The sequence below is a fragment of the Bos taurus genome, chromosome 3 (genome assembly GCF_002263795.3).
Source record: "Bos taurus isolate L1 Dominette 01449 registration number 42190680 breed Hereford chromosome 3, ARS-UCD2.0, whole genome shotgun sequence".
NCBI classification, from domain to species: Eukaryota; Metazoa; Chordata; class Mammalia; order Artiodactyla; family Bovidae; genus Bos; species Bos taurus.
Window position 1 is genome coordinate 30,806,393 of NC_037330.1, and position 22,952 is coordinate 30,829,344.

The 22,952-nt window shown below is 45.8% G+C and overlaps 1 protein-coding gene across 1 annotated transcript in view; it reads left to right on the forward strand.

The window, feature by feature from the left end:
• ST7L (suppression of tumorigenicity 7 like) overlaps nt 1-22,952 on the forward strand; it is a 142,685-nt gene that overhangs the window by 104,417 nt on the left and 15,316 nt on the right. The gene's annotated exons all lie outside the window — the stretch shown is intronic.

Below are 22,952 nucleotides of genomic sequence, written 5' to 3' on the forward strand. Positions count from 1 at the left end.
CCAGAGGCCAGGGTGGGGGTCCTGCTGAGAGAGTGGGAGCCCCGGAGCCATTTCTCTCCTTCGCCTTTCCACCCTTCCTCCTCCCCACTGCTCCCTTCCTTCCTCCCCCCTCCCCGCCCCCCGTCAGCCCCCCAGCAGCCTGGAGGCGTGGTAAATTGTGAAGGGCTTGGGGGGCTGGCAGCTGTAGAAACTGACCCCCTCCTTCCCTCTGCGCTTCTTAGGTTGGCAGGTAGAGCTTCTGGAGACAGGGTGGCCCTTACTGAGACCTAAAAATTTTTTTGAAAAACCCTGGATCTTCCGACTTCCAGAGTACACCTGGGGTCTGGCCCCAACCGCTTCTCCAGCCTCAGTTTCTCCTGCCTAGCCCCTCATTCCCAGGTGTCTTTCATGCCTCTCTCCGTGATTTATCTAAACTATAAAGCCCTGGTGTAAACAACGCGCTGGAAACTGCCCAGCCCCTTCAACCCCAAACTCATTGTCAGTTCTTGGTTGTGGGGGGGGAAGGGGGGTCGGTGTTAGAGACTCCGGAGTGTGAGCGGACAGGGCACAGCTGGCTGCAGAGAGGCTGCAGACATCCCAGAGGCAGACATGAGGGAGAAGGGCTCAGGGAGACCTTTATCCCCTCTCCCCATCTCTCACCCCTTCACCTCACTTTCTGCGGCAGGGGGCGGAGTGAGTTCATTAATTCAGCAAATATTTATTCCCTACCATGTGCCAGACTGTGCTAGGCACATCAGTGAAACAAAGCAAAATGAACAATGTCTGCCTGTATGTAGTTTCACTTATACTGGAAGAAGATCGACAATAACCAGTAAACATCATAAGTAAAACATATAGCATGTTAGAAAGTGATAAGTAGAGGGGGAATCAAGAGTTGTTCAGGGTAGACCCCATTAAGGGGACATTCAAAGCCTCATGCAACAGAGAAGATGCCCACCCCTGGGGGGAGGTAGGAAATGGGGGCTGGACAGGAATTGGATGGGAGTGAGCGAGGGGTGAATACAGAGCCCAGGCAGGGTCTGCATGCTAGCCACATTCATCCCTGCCAACCGACCCGTCCCCTCTCTTCTCTCTCTCAGTCTGGGAAGCTCCAGTCCATCCTTCTGTTTCCCCGAAAAGAAGCCAACTCTGTACTGAGCTTCCCTGAGAGGGGCAGGTGAAAGAGGAGGAGGCCCAGGCTCTGTCCTGTGGAGACCCCTTTCCTTCCACCCTTCTTTCACCTCCTCCCAGCCCAGCCCCACCCTGATGCTGGGCAGCAGTCTCAAGCTCTGCAAGCTCTGGCAGCCTCTCCTAGACTCCCCTGTGTGCGGAGGCCTGGGTGTGACTCTGGCCCTGTGTTTATTTCTACATATGGGCCTGAAGTTGTGGGGTGGGGAACTGGAGATGACCACATCAGCCCTAACCTTGGGTGGACTCGCCCACATGGGTCCCAAACTCACTTACGAGGCCCCTTCTTTGGCTTCAGCTGTCTTCATAGTCAAGTGGGACCGTGTCTTGGCACAATATAGATGCTCAACTATTAAAGCATATTGCTGAACTGAGGGGGGCCCCAGAAACATCAGCAGCTCCAAGAGGGAGGGAAGTGGGTGAGGGGACAAGACGTTCCCCCAGTGCTTACAGGCTACCTCTGCCCTAGAGTGGACAACCAGGATAGGGCTTCGCTCCTTCTTCTCCCTCCTCCCCTCTGAGCCCCTAGCTCCCCAGGAGGAACCCCAGGCTGCAGGAGCCAGCTGACTGCAAGAGCTGCACTCAGCCACTTAACTAGAGAACAAATACGGAGTCAGAGAAGAGGTTTTCTGGGATCTGCCACTTTGGAGTTCAAATCTCAAAATAAACTTCCAGTCTCAAGGTCCTAGACTCTACTGGAGAGCTCAGCTCCTCACGCAAGGGCCTGTTGTGGGGCTTCCAGGCAGAGGGTCAAGGCCAGAGGCTCAGGCTAGCGCCTGACCTGCTCCTCCCTCCCACCCCCCACCCCTACTCCACCACAATGGGAGCCAGGGGAGGAGTCACCAACTTGGGAGTCAAGTTCTGCTCTACAGGGTCCTGCCTGGAGTCAGGTCACTCACTGAGGTCCTGCTGTGCTGTGTGCCCAGCCTGGCCAGGGCCTCCTAAATGACACCGAAGGAGTGAAAGGGTCTTACCCCCAGGGTATTTTCAGGCAAATACAATAAAGTCATCTGAGGCCTCGGATGCTGGGCTTTCACTGCTGACCTCCCCTTTCCCCAGGCCTCTAGATTCCCTGGGGCCTCCAACAGGACTGCTTCCACCAGGCTGGCAAAGCCGAACTTTCCTCCTCCCTCAAGGTGCACCAGAGCCTCCTGCCCTCTCTAAAGTGGGTGCCCCATAGAAAAGGGTCTCCCTCACCCCTGTACCTTACCCCCTGCGCCACTTCCCCCAGGGGGCCACTCAGAGCTAAGTGAGTAGCCCCTATATTCTCAGCTGTGTGTGGCTGAATGATTTTAAATTTTGACTGGCCCTTGGATGGGAGAGGAGATGAGCTAAGGGGAGCTAGGGTGTGAGTAAACAGCTCTTTCTCCACCCAGGCCTGTCCCCCATAAAGGCCCCCCTTCCCTGGGCCCCTTTGGCGATGACCTTCTCTCTTTCCCCGTGGGTGGGAGGTGGTGTGGATGGTAACGAGCAGAGAGAAAGGCCGAGAAGGGGCTGGGGGGAGGTTTGGATAGGAGTCAAGGAATTCCTGAGCCTGCTGCTTGCACAAGGGGCCCTGAGACGCCTTTCCTGATATTTCTTTGCAAACCTAGGCAAATCTCATTTGAAATGGGGCCAGGTTCACCCAGGCCCCTAGTGCCCCTCCCCTATTTCTTCCTCTCCAGCCACCCCAGGCAGGTGTCTGGGGAAGAGTGGGGAGCTTGGGAAGAACCCAGGGGCTGTTAAGGGGTGTGGGGTGGGGATCTATGCTTTGTACACAGCCTGACCCGGCCTCTCCTTGGTATTTATGAGCTCCCAGGCGAGGCATGGAACATGTCTCAAAGAGGCCAGGCCAAGAGGGCTTTGGAGGAAGGAGCATCCAGCCCCAAACCAGGGAAGGGGGCTTGGTGGGGCAGGGCTTGAGACCCTCTTCTTTCCAGCCGGTGATCAAATAGGGGAGTAGACAGCTCCCCTAGGGGGCCTGGAGAAAGGAAAAGAGAGAGCTAAGGGAGAAGGGGGAAGAGGAGGCCTGGGGAGGTGGAGCCATGGGGCGGGGCATGGGGGGTGGCTGGAGCCTTTTAAGCACTTTGGCTGTAATCAGACTGGAGCCAGGCGGTGGGCGGGCTGACAGCCATCCTGGGCGGGTGGCCCAGGTTCTGTGTGAGGCCACTGGGTGTGCTGCTGGGATCCTGGGTGGTCACTGACCAGCCTAACCCCAAGGGAGGGTGGTCCCACATTGCCCCCAGCGCCGCCCGCCCCCATCTCCCTGTATCAGATAGGCTAGGCTGAGCTCTCTTTCTCTCCCCACCACCTGTTTTGGGCCCCAGAACAATCTGGAAGTGAGATTTGCTTCCAATAGAACAATCTGCAGAGCCGGCTATCTGCCTCCCTCCCACTCTGCCCTCCTCGGTTCACTCTGCCTCTCTTTCCCAGTCTCTTTTCCGAGTCTCCACGTCTCTGGGTCTGTCTCTCTGGCTCATATTTCTGTCCTGTGTCTGTTCCTCTTGGTGTTCGTCTTCATTTGTCTGTGTGTCTATACCTAGCAGTCTTCCCTCTTCTGTTGGAAGCTGTCTCCCTATCAATCTGTCACTCATCTCTTGATATCTGTCTCTCCACCTTTCTCTCTAAGAGTCTGTATAACTGTCTCTTTCTTCAGCTTCTTTCACTTGCCTCATCTCTCTTTCTATGTCTTTTCTGATTCTCTCGCTCTGTGTCTGTGTTCCTCTCTACTTTTCTCGGTGTGTCTCTTTATTTCTCTGTGTGTCTGTCTCTCTCCTGCCCTCTGCTTCACACCTTCTGCAGTCCCTCCAACACAGTTAAGTACCAAGAGCACTGAAAGAAATCAGAGTTTTTCCCCCCAGCTCAACAGTATGCATGACTCTGTAAGCTACTTTGCCACTCCTGGCCTCAGTTTCCTCACTGGTGAAACACGTACGGTAGATATCTAGTTCCCCTCTGTCAGTCTTTATCTTTCTGCCTTTATCTCTGGTTTCTTGCAGCACAGCCCATCCTGTCTTCTGAGGGTTCTGCTTCTCTGCTATCTAAACTTCGTCCTGAAGTTAGGACTCTAGCCTCCTCAGATCCTGTCAGCCAGCAGGCCCCCAGAGGAGGATCCCTCACTTCTTTACCCTCTTGAACATCAGGGTAGACAAGGTCCCTTTCTGGGGCCATGTCTGGGATACAAACCAGATTAGCTCATCTCTCTAATCCTCTTTGTGCTGGGGCCTCTGCCAGGCAGGGACACCCACGGCGAAGAGCAAGAGTGTGTGTGTGTGTGTGTGTGTGTGTGTGTGTGCTTGCATACGCACAGATTCTTGGAGAAGGCAGAACCAAGGTTCTCCTCCTTCTGTTACACTCCCTCCTGCCTGAAAAGCCCAGATTAAGCCTTCATTGTATAAGAAACCTCATCTGGCTTGAACTAATTCAGGGTTTTCATAATCCCAGTCGGTTCCTCTCCTTCCCTGCCCCCATCTCTTTTTTCTTTTACAGCCTCTTTAAGGCTCCAGAAATCATTCCAGCCATCCCCCTGTTCCCGAACAGCCCAGGACCCACCCCTTCTACACATATATATTCTTCTCCAGTCCCTTACGTAAAAGTCTGGGTGTCTGGTCAGGGAGCAGGGTGTATGGGGGAGGAGGGGAGGCAAGCAGGTAGTCCTTGGATTTCACACTTGAAGTCAGAGGGAGGCCTCCAGCCCCTTCTCTGAAATTTCATTTGGAGAGGTCTTTTTTGGCTGATAAGATCAAAGCATTCCCTCTGCCAAATCATTACCTTATTTTCGAGGCAATTATAGAACTTATTGTATCAATTAGTCTGGTCTCCAGCTGCAGACGTTTATCTCTGTCTCTCCTGGTGCGCTTGCCGAAGAAAGGGGTCTGCCCAGCCCCGCGCAGCCAGCCAGGCCGGCGAGGGGAGGGCGGCCAGTAGGGCCGCGGCCCCGGGAGCTGTCCGGCTGCTTTCAGCGGGGATGGGGTAGGTAGAGAACCTAGCGGGTGAGCTTTTGAGGTTTGGAGATCCGGCCAGCTCCTCCTTGCGCGCCCAGCCAGTGCCGCAGGCGCGCTCTTTCCCGCGGGCGCCACACCTGCACGCCCGATGTGGCCCAGAAGGACGCGCCAACACAGCCTAGCGCGCGGATGAGAGCCATCAGTCCAGACCAGGGCGCGGACTCCGCGGAGGAAAACGCTGAGCCGGAGCCAAGATGCAGGCCCCTTCCTGACTCTCGGGTGGGTGACTCATTCTGTGAGCCGTGCGCCCCTCAGTGGCGTTTTCTGGAAAGGCGTGGAGGCGTGAGTTTCGCCTCCGTGGAGACTCGTGCGTTTCAAACTGGAAGAAAACCCTAGGAGGGGATGGGTGGCACGGAGAAGTGGGTGCCCCATTGGTGAGGGGAGCGTGGCCTGCTTTGCCTCGGCCCCGTCTGCAGCCTCTTCTTAAAGAACCATGCCCACACCCCGGTGCTGGGGTCAGGTGGGGGTCCCTTAGAAAAGTGTTTCTTTGAAACTTTTGATGCTTCTTGATAACTTCAAAATTATCCAGGACCCCAAAGAGCTTTTATTTATGTGAACTCTATCTATTCATATTAAAAATTAAAATGAACGCAAGAGCCAAGTTGAAAGTGATCCCAGTGGCCAAGGGTTTCCCTTGTGGCTCAGCTGGTAAAGAATCCGCCTGCAATGAGGGAGACACGGTTTTGATCCCTGGGTTCCCAGGAAGATTCCCCTGGAGAAGGAAACAGCTACCCACTCCAGTATTCTGGCGTGGAGAATTCCATGGACTGTATATGGTCCATGGACACGACTGAGTGACTTTCACCAGTGGCCAAAGCAGGACAATTTGAGCAACAGAATAGTTTTAGATTATAACCCAAAGTATAAAATATGCATGAGTCCATACTGATATAAATAAATGATTGAATAAATATATTGGAAGAAGAGACAGATCTCCCACACAGAAGAATTCCAAATAATTTACTTTGCTTCCTTAATGGAGGTGATGTCCCTGGTGGCTCAGATGGTAAAGAATCTGCCTGCAATGCAGGAGACACAGGTTCCATCCCTGGGTTGGGAAGATCCCCTGGAGAAGGAAATAGCAACACATTCCAGTATTCTTGCCTGGAGAATTCCATGGAGAGAGGAGCCTGGCGGGCTACATACAGTCCATGGGGTGGCAAAGACTGGGATAGGACTGAGTGACTAGAACCTTCATTCTTTTCACTTTAAGGAGGTCAAGTATAACTCCTCATTCCTATGTGTGGGCTGCAGGTTGTGACTTCCTTCCAGAATAGAGAACAAAAAAAGAGGGTGTGTGGGGGTTAGGGGATAGGGAGTGGAGGGGGGAGTAACTTTACAGTGGAGAAACCCGACAAACCTCAGTCAGGTATCAAGATCAGCATCAACAGTGATAAGTTGCCTTGTTAGTTGAATCCTTGATACATGTGATGAAAATGACACCACCTCTGTGGTTTTCCTCCCCGTAACCCACACTTTCTTATTTATTTATTTGGCACGTGGGATCTTTAGTTGCAGCATGTGGTGTGAGATCTAGTTCTCTGACCAGGGATGGAACCCAGGCCCCCTGCATTGGGAGCGCAGAGTTTTAGCCACTGGACTACCAGGGAAGTCCCCACGCTTTCTAAGAAAAACATCAGACCAATTCCATCAGAGGGACATTCTATGACATACCTGACCAGTAAGTACTCCTCAACTGTCAAGGTCATTCAGAAACAGGGAGAGTCTCCCAGACTTCCCTGGTGGTCCAGTGGTTAAGACTTCGTGCTTCCAATGCAGGGGGCAGGGAAGTTCCATCTGTTGAAGGAGAACTAAAATTCCACGTGTCTCATGGCCAAAAAATGTAAACAAACAAAAACTAAGGAACATCCGAGAAACTATCATGGCCAAGAGGTACCTAAAAAGTCATGACAACTAAGTATAATGTTGTATCCTGGTTGGGATCCTGGAAAAGATAAAGGACATTAGGGGAAAATGGAGGAAATTTGCACAAGGTATAAGGTATGGATTTGAGTAAATAATGTGTCAATATTAGTTCATTAATTTTGACAAACGTATCACACATTTGTAATGTAAGACGTTAATAATAGGGGAGACTGAGTGTGAGGTATATGGGCACTCTGTATTATCTTTGTAATTTTTCTACAACTATAAAACTTCTAAAAATAGAGTTTATTTTAAATGATTACAATATTTATATATTGTAATTAATTTAAAATTAACAATAAACTCAATACTTGCTAATATTAATGTCATGTTTTTATGAAAAATAACTATTGGGTTGGCCAAAAATTTCATTTGGGATTTTCCGTAAGATGTTACGGAAAAACCCAAGTGAACTTTGGGGCCAACCCAATATAATTTTCAAAACAAAAACAGAAGAATGGTATTATGTAACATTTTTGCAACTATCTTTAAGATCTGGCTTAATAGCAGGATTCTCATATTTGCTTCTACATTCAACCAGTTGTGATATTGCATGTCTTATAGCCTCTGGAAAACTCCACTGTACACTCAAGAAAGGTCAAATAACTCTTAGTATTATTATGAACCTCTTTGAGAACTGCCGTCTTAGCGATTTCATCCATTACCGTGACTAGATTCCCAATTCAAAATCCCTTTGAAACATCTCTCTTGAGTTCTCTGGTCACATTTGTCACTATACCCTTGCCTTCCCCTCACCCTCAATTATCTACCCTTTCGCTACTTCGCAGTCCATGTCAGCATGATCACATCATTCCTCTGGTCGTTGTAGCTCTGTGAAGTTAATGTGCGAAACACTGTGCTCCCATCGCGTGGAGCAAAATCATTGAGTAATGGGACAGTTGCCTCTCTCGATTTTCCTAGACAGCTAAGTGTCACAAACCCTAGAATACCAAATGCATAATAAATGATTGTTGGATGACTGTAGATGATTCCAGAATCAGAGCTCTTTCTTTCTGATGAAGTCTCCCTCTTGCCCCTGCATATCAGCCTGAGTTTCCACTGTGAATGATAACAGTCTGTGATTTAGTAAGTTTGATGTCCACTTTGATTTAGCAAAGATTAATTTCTCTCATTGCCGTAGCCAGGCCAAAATACCCAATTTGGACAAGGGATACATCGTGAGGGCAGATTCCTGACTTCAGAAATTAGGTTTGGGGCATTCAGTTTCAGCAGACATGTTTCCATCCACAGAATGCTCTACAAACCACAAAGGCTGCCATCCCCTCACCCAAATAATGAGCATTGTTGGTCGACTCGACAAATAGCTTTTGGGTTTCAGTCTCCCAAATGACCCAGATACCACCATCATTTTTTGAGTCATCTTGTATACTTTTGTGCCTCAGATTTTATTATGTGGTTTTCTTTCAGTGTCTCTCCCATACGCTGTTCTGTTCCCAGAGCCTCTAGCAGTCCTTAGACCCTCTTCCCTGAGCTATCAGAGAAACCCCCACTGGATATGCTCAGGAGTTTCTGTGTCACCACTCAGGCAGTGGGAAACTAAAGAAGGTTAGTAATGATGGAGCAGTGTGATAAAGGCAGACATCTGGGGAGAAGAGTCTGACTGCAGGCTGAGTTCAGTTATATTCTTACTGATTTTCTGCCTGCTAGATTTAGCCATTTTCTGGTAGAGAGGTGTTTGAAGTCTTCCGTAATGGTAGATCCATCTCCATCTATTTCTCTTTGCAGTTCTATCCATTTTTCCTGCATGCATATTTCCCTTTCCCCTGTTCAGTTAGGCTTCGAAAAAACACCAATAGTTTAGGCTCAAGTGAACTAGTTTCCCTCCCAGGGCAGGCGTTTGGAGAAGGCAACGGCACCCCACTCCAGTACTCTTGCCTGGAAAATCCCATGGATGGAGGAGCCTGGTAGGCTGCAGTCCATGGGGTCACTAAGAGTCGGACATGACTGAGTGACTTCCCTTTCACTTTTCACTTTCATGCTTTGGAGAAGGAAATGGCAACCCACTCCAGTGTTCTTGCCTGGAGTTCCCAGGCACAGGGGAGCCTGGTGGGCTTCCGTCTATGGGGTTGCACAGAGTCGGACATGACTGAAGCGACTTAGCAGCAGCAGCAGCAGGGCAGGCGTTGTTAAAAATGCTCTGAGGGGTATAGACCAGATGGTAAAGTAGAAAGACCCTAAGCTCACCTCCTCTTCTGGGCACACCAAAATTAAAACTATTTGCAGAATAACTGTCAATGAGAATGACCTGAAGACTGACAAAAAAGATCTTCTGCTTTATAAAGGTATAAAGAAGGAACCACAACCAGATGGGTAGAAGGGGCAGAGACACACAGTATAGTTAAGACCCACACCCCCAGGTTGGTGACCCACAAGTAGGAAGATGATCACAACTGCAGAGCTTCTCTCTAAGGAACGAGGGGTTCAAGCACTGTATCAGACTCCTCAGCCTGGGGGTCCTGCACTGGGAAGATGAACCCTGCAGAACATTTGGCTTTGAACGTCAGTGGGGCTTGCTTTGGGGAGATCCAGCGGGTAACAGAGAATTCTCTCTTAAAGAGCACACACAATGTCTCACACACTCCAAGACCAAGAGCAGAAGTGGTCATTCGAAAGAAGAGCTTAACATTCAGAAAACTAAGATCATGGCATCTGGTCCCATCACTTCATGGCAAATAGATGGGGAAACAATGGAAACAGTGTCAGACTTTATTTTTTGGGGTTCCAAAATCACTGCAGATGGTGACTGCAGCCATGAAATTAAAAGATGCTTACTCCTTGGAAGGAAAGTTATGACCAACCTAGATAGCATATTAAAAAGCAGAGACATTACTTTGCTAACAAAGGTCCATCTAGTCAAGCTATGGTTTTTCCAGTAGTCATGTATGGATGTGAGAGTTGGACTGTGAAGAAGGCTGAGTGCCGAAGAATTGATGCTTTTGAACTGTGGTGTTGGAGAAGACTCTTGAGAGTCCCTTGGACTGCAAGGAGATTCAACCAGTCCATTCTAAAGGAGATCAGTTCTGGGTGCTCTTTGGGAGGAAAGATGCTAAAGCTGAAACTCCAGTACTTTGGCCACCTCATGCGAAGAGTTGACTCATTGGAAAAGACTCTGATGCTGGGAGGGATTGGGGGCAGGAGGAGAAGGGGATGACAGAGGATGGGATGGCTGGATGGCATCACCGACTCGATGGACGTGAGTTTGAGTGAACTCCAGGAGTTGGTGATGGACAGGGAGGCCTGGCATGCTGCAATTCATGGGGTCGAAAAGAGTCGGACACAAATGAGCGACTGAACTGAACTGAACTGAGTTAGACACACTTGTTGGTCTCGGAGAGCCTCCTGCTGAGCCTCCCTCCTGGAGAGGCAGGAGGGAACTGGAGCTCACTCTGGAGATGTAGACACTGTGGCAGGCGTTTTGGGGAGCTCATTCTATTACAAGGACACTGGAGCTGGCAAGCACCATTTTGGAATCCTCCTTCTAGCTTATTAGTGCTGGGACCTGCCCCCACCCAGCAGCCTGTTGGCTCCAGACTTGGATGAAAAAGAAGTGAAAGTGTTAGCCACTCAGTCATGTCTGACTCTTTGTGACCCCATGGACTGTAGCCCACCAGGCTCCTCTGTCCATGGGATTCTCCAGGCAAGAATACTGGAGTGGGTTGCCATGCCCTCCTCCAGGGGATCTTCCCAACCCAGGAATCGAACCTGCGTCTCTTACATGTCTTGCATTGGCAGGCAGGTTCTTTACCACTAGTGCTACCTGGGAAGCCCCAAATTTGATCCAGACTTCACACCATGTAAAAAAATTCCAGTTTTATTGAGATATAATTGGCATGTAGCATTGTATAAGTTTAAGGTGTACAGCATAATGATTTGACTTACATACATCCTGAAATGATTACCGTAGTAAGTTTAATGAAAATCTATCATCTCATACAGACACAAAATTAAAGAAATAGAGAAAAAAAATTTTTTCCTAGTGATGAGAACTCTTAGTACATACTCTGTAAACAACTTTCATATATAACATACAGCAGTATTAATTTATTATGTTGTATGTTACATCCCTAGTATTTATTAGAAGTTTGTACCTTTGGAACTTTGTACCTTTTTACCACCTGATCTACTTCCTTCCACCGTCCACCTCTGGCAGCCACAAGTCTGATCTCTTTTTCTATGGATTTGTTTGTTTTTGAAGTACAGTTGACCTACAATACTGTATAAGTTCCTGGTGCACAACGCAGTGATTCAGTATTTCTATGCGTTGGAAAATAGTCACCATGATAAGTCTAGTTAGCATCTGTCGCCATATAAAGATATGGCATAATTATTGACTGTATTCCCAACTGTGCGTTTCCTATCCACACTTGTTTATGTTGTAACTGAAAGCTGATGCCTCTTAATCTCCCTCACCTATTTCTTCCCTCCCCCATTCCTCTCCCCTCTGGCAACCACCCATTTGCTCTCTGTACCAGTGACTCTGTTTCAGTTTTCTTGTGTTTGTTCATTAGTTTTGATTTTAGATTCCACATATAAGTGAGAGCATACAGTATTTGGCTATTGTAAATAATGCTGCAACAAATACAGGGAATCATAAGTCTTCGATTTCTTTTTCAGTTTCTCCCAGCAGTGTTTTGTTGTTTTCAGTGTGTGAGTCTTGCACATTTTTTGGTCAGATTTATCCTTAAGTATTTCATATTGTTGATGCTATTATAAATGGTACTATTTTTTCATTACTATCTCCATTGCTAGTATAAAGACAAATGATCTATTTTGTAATCTTGCTAAATTCACTTATTAGTTCTGGTAGCTTTTTGAGTGAGTGAGTGAAGTTGCTCAGTCGTGTCCGACTTTTTGCGACCCCATGGAGTGTAGCCTACAAGGCTCCTCTGTCCATGGTATTTTCCAGGCAAGAGTACTGGAGTGGGTTGCCATTTCCTTCTCCAGGGGATCTTCCCAGACCAGGGATCGAACCCGGGTCTCCTGCGTTGCAGGCAGATGCTTTACTGTCTGAGCCACTGGGTAGCTTTTTAGGGGGTGGGATTGCACAGCATGTGGGATCTTAGTTCCCTGACCAGGGATCGAACTCATACATGCTTCAGTGGAAGCACGGAGTCTTAACCACTGGACCACCAGGAAAGTCCCTCTGGTAACCTTTTAAAGAAAAATAGAATCCATTAGATTTTCTACTTAGACAATTATGTTTTCTACAAATAGATACAGTTTTACTCCCCCCTTTCTAAGTTGAATGCATTTATGTCTTTTTCTTGCTTTACTGCACTGGTTAATACCTCCAATAGAATATTTGAAAAGAAAAGTGGTAAAAGGAGACACTATTGCCCTATTCCTAATCTTGAAAAAGTGAAAGTGTTAGTCACTCAGTTGTGTCTGACTCTTTGTGACCACATGGATTGTAGCCCACCAGGCTCCAAGCAAGAATACTGGAGTGGGTAGCCTATTCCTTCTCCAGGGGATCTTCCTGACCCAGGGATCAAACCCAGGTCTCCCACATCGCAGCCAGGTTCTTTACCACCTGAGCCTAAAGGTCTAGCCATATTCCTAATCTTAGGGAAAATTATTTAGTCTTTTACGATTAAATTTGATGTAGGTAGTAGGTTTTTTCTTTGATGTCCACTATTAGATTAAGGAAGTTCCCTTCTATTTCTAGTTTGCTGAGTTTTTATCTGAAATGGATGTTGGATTTTGTTAGATGTTTTTTTCTGAATCTATTTTTCACTAAAAATCTGCATTTATTTTCCTCAAAACCAAATGCTTTGACATGATTACATTTAAAGACTAACCAATTGCATCAGACATTGGATTTACTTATTTATAATTATTCAATACAAGAGATATATTTAAAAAATCTGTTTTTTTCATTGAGAGTAAACTGTATTAAACTTACTTTTCCTGAAGATACATTCAGTAAATATATTCAGCAACAAACTTGGGCTCATAAGCCTTTGAAAATTTTAAATAATCTTCAATGATGTCGATCAGGAAATTCTTTCATTGGTGGAATCAGTTATCACCAGAATTGTACCACCTGGGAATATTGACATTGATCATATAGTTTTTATTTTTTTAACTGTTAATATGGTGAATTATATTGCTTGGTTTTCAAATGTTAAACCAATCTTACATTCCTGAGATAAACCTCATTATGGTTGTTTGGTTATTATGTATTATATTTTTATACAGTATTAGATTTGATTTGATAACATTTTATTAAGATTTTTTTTGAATGTTTGTTCATGAGGGAAGTTGGGTTTATAGCTTTCTTTGTCATGTTATTGCTTGGTCTCATAGAATGAGTTAGAAAGTGGTCTATCTCATCAATATTTTAGAGAAATTTCTGTACAATTAGTATTTTGTCTCTTTAAATGCTTGTAGGATTCATAAATGAAACTATCTGGGCCTTGAGTTTCTTTTGAAGAAAAGCTTTAAACTAAGAAATCAGTTTCTTTTCATAGGTGCGGAGCTGTTCAGGTTACCTATTTCTTCTTTACGTAATTTGTGTCTAATTTGTGTCTTTCAAGGAACTGGTCATTTCATATAAGTTATTAAATTTATTGATATAAAATTTGTAATATTCCTTATTCTTTTAAAATCTGTGCAGTCTGTAATGATGGCACCTCTCTTTCCTGATGTAAGCCATTTGTGTCTTTTTTTATTCTATTCCTAATTACTCTGGTTAGAGGTTTGTCAATTTCATTGATCTTAACCAGGTTTTGGTTTCATTGATTTTTCTCTATTGTTTTCATTTTCCATTTTATTGATTTCTGCAATTCCTTTTCCTCTGCTTATGTATTTCTACTTAACTGACTTTAATCCTTTTTTTAAGTGTAGACATTTAATGTTATAAATTGCTCTCTATGTACTGCCTTATCTGTATCCCACAAGAATTGATATGTTGTATTTTCATTTATTTACAAATATTTTCCAATTTTCTCTTATTTCCTTATTGACCCATGGGTTATTTAGAGTTGTGTTATTTTCCAAATATTTGGGGATTCTCCAGAGATCTTTCTGTTATTATTATTATTATTTTTGCCATGCTGTCTGGCATGTGGGATCTCAGTTCCCCAACCAGGGACTGAACCCAGGCACGGCAGTAAAATCCCAGAATCCTAACCACTAGGTCACCAAGGAACTCCCTCTGTTATTAACTTCTAATTTAATTCCATCATAGTCAGAAAATATGCTTTGTATGATTTAAATTCTTTTAAACGCATTGAGACATTTTAATGGTCTATCATAATACATGTTCTGTGTGCACTAAAAATAAAACATGGATTCTGCTCCATTTGGTTGGAGACTCCTGTAACAATTTACCTTATTTTTGTCTTTATATTTAAAGCGGATTTCTTGTAGGCAGCGTATATTTGGGTCTTGCTTTTTTATAGGCAATCTCTTCCTTTAATTAGATTGTTTAGATCATTTATATTTCATGTGGTTATTGAGATGGTTGGTTTTCAATCAACAGTCTTACTATTTGTCTATCATCTCTTCTTCTCTCTCCTCTCCCCTTTTTCTTTTTGGATTATTTTTTATAGTTATTTTTTTTTTCACTGATGACAAGTTATTATAATCTATTGGCAGCACAGAGAAAGATATTAATGAGAGCAGAACTATGTCTGCATAGAAGTGGGCAGTGATATGTAGCTGTTTTGTGGGGAACTGTGTATACTTCATCATCATCATCATGTTTTAGTTGCTTTATTCCCTGCTTGTGCTGCTCAGCATATCTCTGCAGGTGCTCAGTCTCCTTTATATGATGAGTGATCTCATCTTCATGGTGTTCTTCAAGGCTGTTGGTTGTTCTTTAGTCTTTGTTTGGATTTATCCTTCTTCTTCAGCCTGTTCTCTCTTTCCAAAGGCCCAAAGTTCTGGATGGCATCCTCGCTGGGGTGGAAATTTTCTGACCCCGTGGGACTGAGCCCATTGGTGATGGAAGCCTAGGGCTTGCATGGTTCTGATGTGCCACATGCTGAGCAGCATCTGTGCCCATACCTCCATGACTGATCTTGTCAGTGCAGTACCTCTCCAGTCGCTATGATTCCATTTTTATCTCGTTCATCTTGTTTGGCTTCTTAGAGGTTGCTTTAACTTATCACGTACTTCCTGCATGTTATCGTACTGATTCACACATCATACAAGAACCCTACTTTCTCCTCTCAGTCTTTGTGCTGTTGTTGTCATACATTTTACTTCTGCATATTTTATAAACCCTACAATGCATTTTTATAAATTTTAAAGAGATTTAAAGAATAAGAAAAATAATATTTCAAATTTACCCACATAGTTACCATTTCTAGTGCTCTTAATTTTCCTTTTGCCTTGTATAGCTAAAGGAATTTGTATTTCTGTATTGCAGATTTGCTGGTGATGAATTATTTCAGATTGTGCATATTTGAGAAAAGTCTCTTATTTTGCCTTTGTTTTGAAAGATATATATATATATTTTTTAATCAGGTATAGAATTCTAGGTTGACAGTTTTTTCCTCAGTACTGTAAAGCTATCAGAGAAGGCAATGGCACCCCACTCCAGTACTCTTGCCTGGAAAATCCCATGGATGGAGGAGCCTGGTAGGCTGCAGTCCATGGGGTCGCGAAGAGTTGGACGCAACTGAGCGACTTCACTTTCACTTTTCACTTTCAGGCATTGGAGAAGGAAATGGCAACCCACTCCAGTATTCTTGCCTGGAGAATCCCAGGGACGGGGGAGCCTGGTGGGCTGCCGTCTGTGGGGTCGCACAGAGTCGGACACGACTGAAGCGACTTAGCAGCAGCAGCAGCAGTAAAGCTATCACTCCACTGTCTTCAGGATTGTATTGTTATCAAAGAGAATTCTGTTGTAATTCTTATCCTTGTTCATCTGCATAGAATATGGTCTTTTCCTTTTGCTTGTTTTGAAGACTTTTTTCTTTTGTTTTAAGCAATTTGATATGATGTTCTTGTGTGTAGTTTTCTTCATGTTTCCTGTGCTTGGGGTTCTCATTTTTATCATATTTGAAAAAATTTGGCTATTATTTGTTAAAATATTTTCCTTCAGGGATTTCAATTACATTTATATTATGTAACTTTAATTTGTACCAAAGCACACTAATGTTCTGTTCATTGTTAAAAATCTTTTTTTATGTTCTATGTTTCACTATTAATTTTTTATTGCTATTTTTTTTCAAGTATTTCTTCCATAGTGTGTAATCTGCTATTACTACCATCCAGTGTTTTTTTTTTTTTTTTCATCTTAGACAGTGTGGTTTTCATTTCCAGAAGTTTGAGTTAGGTCTTTTCTTTATCTTTCATGTCTCAAATTAACAAAATCAATTTTTCCTCTGTCTTCTTAAACATAAGGAATACAGTAATAATAACTTTTAATATGATAAGTGAGCATGCATGTGTGCTCACTCAGTCATGTCTGTCTCTTTGTAACCCCATGGACTATAGCCTGCTGGGTTTCTCTGTCCATGAGATTTTTCAGGTGAGGATACTGGATCAGGTTGCCATTTCCTTCCCAACCCAGAGATCGAACCCATGTTTCCTGCATCTCCTGCACTGGCAGGCAGATTCTTTATCACTGAGCCACCATGGAAGCCCACATTTTTTTGGCTGCATCTTGCAGCATGTGGAGTTTTAGTTCCCCGACCAGGGATTGAAACTGTGCCCTTTGCAGTGGAAGCTCAGAGTCCAAATCACAGGACTGCCAGGGCTACCATCGTGTCATTTTTGATTAATTTCCAATTGATTGTTTTTTCTCCTAGTTACGGTCCAAATTTTTCTGCTTCTTTGTGTGCCTGGTAATTTTTTATTAGATGCTTTTTTATTGTGATTTTAGCTTTTTGGGTGCAGGTATTTTTGTTTTCTTATACAAATTCTTGAGCTTTGTTCTGGGACATAGTTATTTAGAAATAGTTTACCCTTTTGAGTCTTGTAAACTTTTAAGGCGGGAGCAGAACAGCATTTAGTCTAGGGCTAATTTTGGCCCACTATAGAGACAAAAACCTTCGAATTGAATACTCTATCTCATGTTCCATGAATTATGAGATTTATCATTCTGGTAGTGAGAACAAAAACTACTTACTCATAGTCTCTTGAGAGCTCTGAGTATTGTTCCCTCTGATCCTTTGGGTGGTTCTCTCATTGGCCTCTGGTCCTTTCCTCACATCTATATATTGATTAGTACTCAGTTGAAGATTCAGAGAAAGCCTTTGAAGATCTCTGGACGTCCTGCTCATTGCAGCTGTCTTATCTTCTCTCCCAGCTATCAGCTTCATCTCCTCTACTTAGGGAGATTGCCAGGCATACCCTGATCCCCTTTTCACTGTTCAGTCAGAGGACTCACTTCATTTGTTTTCCATCTCTATTCTTTATTGCCTTATATCTAATCTCTTGAAAATTGTTGTTTGATATGTTTTGCCCAGTGTTTAGTTGTTTTAGATGGGAAAATAATTAATAGTTGCTATTATTCCATCTTGCTCAGAAGCAGAATTCTCTAAAAATTTAAAAAACATGTTTTTTTCCATACTGTAATTATATCTTCATATTTATGACATATTTTTAGTTGTATATACTGCATTACTGAATATTTTCCTGACAAAAGGGAAATTTTGTTTTGACTAGCATTGATGAGCTATTAATTGCCCATCTATAATTTTACACATCCAATAATTGGAGGAATTTTCTAGAGACCAGCTTCTGACTTCATACATTTAAAACATTGTCCTCCATTTCAGATTTTACTTTTAGAGTTAGGTGCTATAAGATATGGGGTTTTCTGGTGGCACAGATGGTAAAGAATCTGCCAGCGATGTGGGAGACCCATAGCTATATAACCTTCGATGCTTCTCTTTCACGTCATTATGCCTGCAAGGTGAGGAAGCACAGTGACAGGACCACTCCTGGAAGCCATTTCCACACTGGGATAACTAGCAAAAACTCAACTATACATGAGAGTGACTGCAAACCGCATAAACATATTTTACTCAAAAATAACACATTATTCAACTTACCTTTACTTGAATTCCCAAAATGCTTTGGTCACCACTCCAAGATTACCCAATATAGAGGAAAGTGTGATATAGATGCCAGAGTAAAAAGAGACAGCAGTCTTAACTGACTGCATTTACAATATCTTACTTTAGCAAATTTTATAAAAACATTTGACCATATGAACACATTGCTTGGGCTCTTTAGGTCTGGAGGGGGCTGTACCAATGATAGTCCTTGAAGCTTAACTTCATGGTAAATCTGCCTCTGCTCAAGATGCCACTTCAGTTCAGGCTCCCTGCAGCCAACCAAAGTGAAGTGAAGTCGCTCAGTCGTGTCTGAATCTTTTCGACCCCATGGACTTTAGCCTACCAGGCTCCTCCATCTGTGGGATTTTCCAGGCAAGAGTACTGGAGTGGGTTACCATTTCCTTTTCCAGGGGATCTTCCCGATCCAGGGATCGAACCCGGGTCTCCCACATTGTAGGCAGCCGCATTGTAGGCTTTACCATCTGAGCCACCAGAGAAACCCCAAACAGAGTCGAAATGCTTTCCCTCGGCAGATCTTGCCTTTTCCTGAACTCATTTACTTTTCCAGATCTGCATTTCCATCCCAGAGTTCCCGCCACGCAGGCTGGCAACCTGGTGCATTGCGTATGTTGCTCTCATTACCTGGAGTACTCTTCACTGACTTCATCTTCCGGGAGCAGCTACCCCTCCTTCAAGACCAGGATGAGTGTCATTTCCTCTATGAGTCCATTCCTGACTCCCCTGGGGATTAATTGTGTCAACACAGAGTATTCCTTTTTTTAGTTTATTTATTTTTCAAGCTTTAGTCTTTGAACAAAGAATGGAGAGTTGTTCGCTAGTACTCCTGGGTACAAGATCTTCCTGAAAGGCCTTCAGTAGGGCTGTTTTATACGGAGAAGGCGATGGCACCCCACTCCAGTACTCTTGCCTGGAAAATCCCATGGATGGAGGAGCCTGGTAGGCTGCAGTCCATGGGGTCGCTAGGAGTTGGACACGACTGAGCGACTTCACTTTCACTTTTCACTTTCATGCATTGGAGAAGGCAATGGCAACCCACTCCAGTATTCTTGCCTGGAGAATCCCAGGGACAGGGGAGCCTGGTGGGCTGCCGTCTATGGGGTTGCAGAGTCGGACACAACTGAAGCGACTTAGCAGCAGCAGGGCTGTTTTATAAGGATCTTGTCAGCAGAGAGGGGAGAGAGCTCTGACAAGTCTGGTGCAGCTGTGCTCTCCCAGAACCCACTGGAGCTCTCGCAGTGCCTGGGTGCACGTCTCTGCATGTGGCTTACTGGTGCCATCTTGAATCATGGTGTACGTGTGGGTGGAGGCGTCTCTGCACATGGCCACGAGCTGAAGTCTTGAGCACAGCATTTCACATGAATGCAGGTCTGAAGTGCCAGCCAGTGGCAGGGTCAGCACTCTAGGAGCAAGTGAAACCAGTGTCAGGACTTTCTGAAGTTCAGATTCTTTATTTCTCATACAGAAGAAATTCGGCAAGAGGCAAAGTGAGAGGTAAGAAATAGATTTGCTGAGAGACACACTCCGTACAAGAGCGTGTGCCATCTCAGAAGGTGGGAGGCCCTGGGAGATACACATTCCATAGAACTTGGTGCCTGTGGAAAGACTTGAGAGCGGCTTCCTATTTTTATCATAGTCCGCATGATACCCTGTTTTGTAGTGTCTCTCCCACCATGATTTTAAACCCTGAAGGCCTTGTAAACTTAATTATCTCTCTATCCCAGTGCCTAAGTCAGTGAGTTCTACTTTGTAGGAGCTAGTGTGTGGATGTTTGAACAATTGAAATCTCTTTCTTTTCCTCCCACGGAGTGTTGGCTCTTGCTCACTTGTTTGGCTTAATAAGGTTCTCCCCCCCCACCCCCATAAACTGTATAGAGGAGCAAGGCATTTCTGAAACATAATTAAATGGATGAATGAATACAAATATGCATTGATAGAGTCATCCTGACCCCTGTGTAACAAATAGTTATGGAGCACCTACTATTAGGAGGTATTATTAGTATTATTAGGAGGTAATTAGTAGGAGATCACGTACTATTAGGGGCCTACTATTGGTCACTCGAATTGTAAACAGTCTGCCCACAATGCAGGAGACCCAGATTCCATCCCTGGGTGGGCAAGATCCCCTGGAGAAGGGACTGGCAACCCACTCCAGTATTTTTGCCTGGAGAATCCTGTGGACAGAGGAGCCTGGTGGGCTACAGTCCATGGGATCGCATAGAGTCACACATGACTGAGCAACTAACACGTGTATATGTACTATTAGGAGCTACATAATACTAGGAACTATCCTTTCTGAGTGCTTTGTGTGTTGTTTGGTCGCTAAGTTATGTCCACCTCTTTTGTAACCCCATGGACTGTAACCTGCCAAGCTCCTCTGTCCATGGGATTTTCCAGGCAAGAATACTGGAGTGGGTTGCCATTGCCTTCTCTAGGGGATCTTCCTTACCTAGGGATCAAACTCGCGTCGCCTGCATTGGCAAGCAGGTTCTTTACTACGGAGCCCCCAGAGAAGCCCTTTTGAGTGCTTACTTATGCCTTAACTGGTTTGGAGTCTTAAGAGTTTCTCAGTTAAGGCACACAGCAACCCCACGAGGCAATTTCTGTTGTTGGCTACCCTTCTAGGAATTTGGGCTTCCACGCCTAAGGCGGGGACTGGTGATTGAGCTGCAGGAGGCGGCAGGGCGCGCACGTGGGGAAGGGACACAACCCTGCCCACGCCAGCCAATCTGAAGCGGGTCCCTTCCAGACGGCTGACCCGTCCTTTCCTAGGGAAGTGGGTGTGCGGCCACACTTGGGTGCAGAGAGACTCTTAGCGACTGAAACACCAGAGGGCGCTAGCGATTCAGCTTTCCGATGAAGAGCGAGGCTGCCCGTGGCAACCTCTCAGCTTCCCTTCTAGACCCTTTCGCCGGTTGCTCCATTCCCGAAAAGTGAAGTCGCTCAGTCGTGTCCGACTCTTTGTGGCCCCATGGAGTGTAGCCTGCCAGGCTCCTCCGTCTATGGGATTTTCCAGGCAAGAGTACTGGAGTGGGTTGCCATTTCCTTCTCCAGAGGATCTTCCAGGGATCCAACCTGGGCCTCCCGCATTGTAGGCAGACGCTTTACTGTCTGAGCCACCAGGGAAATCCATGCCCCAGCGGCTGCAAATAATCTGCCTGCACTCACCATATCTTGCGTGTTTTCGCGCTTTATCTCATTTAATTGTCAGAAAACCTCAAAGGAAGTTTCTCATAGCTTCATTACAGTGATGCTGAAATGAAGGCTAGCAAGGTTAATTCTTGCTCAAGGTTACACAGAGGATGGCAAATCCTTGTTCTGAACTTTTCCTGCTGCTCCTAACTTCCCATCCCCAGGTCCTACATACCTATACTTATACCCCTATCAGTACGACCCTGTATCCCTCTGCCTTCTGTTTATGTAAATCCTGAACTTCTTAGGCACTTGAGGCCCTGCCACCCATTTGGGGAACTTGCTGCCTGGCAGTACCCTGGGATGTCACCTGGGCAAGGGTTCCCTCATCAGAGTGTAAATTCCAGCTTTCAGCATGAGGCTTCACACAGAGATAGTGCTTAAAAAACATAAGCTGTGTCAGTGTCAGGCAGGCACAGCAAATGTCCGGGGGTGGGGGGTGGTGTGTGTGTGTTTGTGTTTGTGTGTCTCCTCAGTATAGCTCAGGGTCTTCATAGAGCCAGCAACAACAAACACCCGTTAAAAATATGTGAATGAGGATTTAATAGTTTAACATTTCTACTTTGTTCTACCTCATGTTTGTACCCAGCTGGGACTGACAACTCCCAGAAGGTAAGGATGAGGAATGTGGGTGTGTGTGTTGGGGGCGGGGGAAGGGGTGGTATTGGGAGAAACCCAAGAGGCATGGGGCAGGGAGCAGAGCTTTCCCATGCTGAGAATAAGGCTCACATAGAGAATGAGAGGGGGAGAGAGAGAGATGCCAAGATCTAAGTCAGAGCAGAAGGAAAATGAGCCCTGAATAGGCGCCTTGTGTGGCCCTGTGGTGCTGACTCACCAAGACTTGGGAGAGGAAAACACACTAGGGAAGAAGGGGCCTGTGTGCTGTGGCCACCAGTCTGCCACCCCAAGGACACCGTCTGCCCTGAGGCCCAAATGCCTTGAGAGGTTTTGATTTGGGTTAGGTGGGCTGGGGGTTGGGGGTGGCCACTATAAGAAGGGAGATGGGGACGTCTTTGGAGAATACAGAAGCCCCTTCCTGGGAGAGCTGTGGGTCTGAGTCCAGGTGGGCAGGAGGAGCAGGGGAAGGAGGTGTCTCTCCCCAAATATTCAGCTGCAGTCTCCACAGGCAGGTGTGGCGGGTCAGACTCACAAGCCGGGAGAGGTAGATGCTCACGGCTTCAGTGGCTTCTCGTCCATGCCGGAGGAAGAAGCCATGCCTTGTGATTAAGTGCTTCCCAGAGCTGATGCTATAGATGGAGGCATGGCCTGGCAGTAGAAGCGCCGCGATCCTCCCCACTCCCAGCCTTACCTCAGCTGTCAAACCGGTTCACAGACAGGAGGACAGGATTTTTGTGGCAACCAGGATGGCAGGTGGCCCAAGTCAGCAGGCAGAGGGCAAAGCCCAGGTGGACAGGATTAAAGGTCAGACATTGTAGAGAAACAGGCGAGTGGAGGAGAGAGTGCCTGAGGGAGCAGCCGGGGCTGGGCTAGGAATTCTGGTCCCAGGTGGGCTCAGGAAGGCGCAGGTGGCTGAAGCAGAAAGAGGGAGCCAGACTGACTCTTTAGACCTACCTTGTTCTCCCCATCTGCAGTACAAGGGAGCTGGAGTCAAGGGGCTCTGAGCTTCCTT